Source organism: Diaphorina citri, unplaced genomic scaffold (genome assembly GCF_000475195.1).
Source record: "Diaphorina citri unplaced genomic scaffold, Diaci psyllid genome assembly version 1.1 scaffold14239, whole genome shotgun sequence".
NCBI lineage: Eukaryota > Metazoa > Arthropoda > Insecta > Hemiptera > Psyllidae > Diaphorina > Diaphorina citri.
Genome location: NW_007391606.1, coordinates 1 through 1,261, shown reverse-complemented (window position 1 = coordinate 1,261; position 1,261 = coordinate 1). Strand labels below are relative to the sequence as shown.

Genomic DNA, 1,261 nt, shown 5'->3' with positions numbered 1-1,261 from the left:
TCGATACAGGGAGACAGTAAAGTCTGGCACTCCTTTCTAACCTAATGTCTTTTAACTTTCCATTACAATAAAATTTCACTTCTTACAGCCTTGAATTTCTCTCTCTTCCTCCGTTATTTTCCACCTTACAACTATGCCAAAATGACATTAGTGTCTCCTAACATAAATTATTTACTTGTAAAAATAGCATCAATAAATCTGAATGAAGATACATGAATATGAAACAATAAAATCGAAAAGAGAACACAAATTACATGAAAACCTTGTCCAACCTAATCGCATCAATAAATCTGAATGAAGATACATGAATATGAAACAATAAAATCGAAAAGAGAACACAAAATACATGAAAACCTTGTCCAACCTGATAGTTTTTCTACTCAAAAACAAAATGATTTGATAGTTTTTCTACTCAAAAACAAAATGATTTACACGCTAAGAGGTATTGGCGAGGTACTCAGGACAAATTTAACTTGCTGGAGTGTAACTAAGTATCTGGTTGGCTAATTTTTTGGGGGAAATTATTTGAACAATCAAATCGCTTAATCGGAGAACCAATACCTCCAAATTTCGACAAAATGATTTACACGCTAAGAGGTATTGGCGAGGTACTCAGGACAAATTTAACTTGGCGGAGTGTAACTAAGTATCTGGTTGGCTATTTTTTTGGGGGAAATTATTTGAACAATCAAATTGCTCAATCAGAGAACCAATACCTCCAAATTTCAAGGACAAATTTAACTTGCTGGAGTGTAACTAAGTATCTGGTTGGCTAATTTTTTGGGGAAATTATTTGAACAATCAAATCGCTTAATCGGAGAACCAATACCTCCAAATTTCACTCCCTCATATATATACACTCTTTCCTATGAGTTCACTCGTACAGCGATTTTGCCAATGCATGTTAATTTGAGTTCATGTTTACCTATATGAATTTTACTAAAAAATATCGATTTCTATATACAATGTAGTACACATTAAATGAAGACCGATCATCAATAATGTGCTAAGTGCCAAAAATATAAAATTTGAGTTAGGTACAGATTCACGTACTATGTACCAGTGAACATACGCTGTAAAACGCGCTAAGCTCCACAACGTTCCAAAAAAATTAAAAAAAAATCCCGATAGATGGGGGTAGTGGTATGTGCCCGTGATAAACCAGGAAGAAAAACCTCATTAACTCAGTTGAACTTTTTGGCACTTAGCACATTATTGATGATCGGTCTTCAAATATCTATCTTATATTATTTTGTACATA

The 1,261-nt window shown here is 33.5% G+C and overlaps 1 long non-coding RNA gene across 1 annotated transcript; it reads right to left on the bottom strand.

Moving 5' to 3' along the window:
• Nucleotides 1–33: 33 nt before the first annotated feature.
• On the bottom strand, nt 34–1,255 carry LOC113473075. The gene is made up of 3 exons (XR_003395151.1): nt 830–1,255; nt 365–561; nt 34–272 (listed from the first exon to the last, which is right to left on the bottom strand). It is a non-coding gene; the product is annotated as an uncharacterized LOC113473075 (long non-coding RNA).
• Between the last annotated feature and the right edge of the window lie 6 nt (nt 1,256–1,261).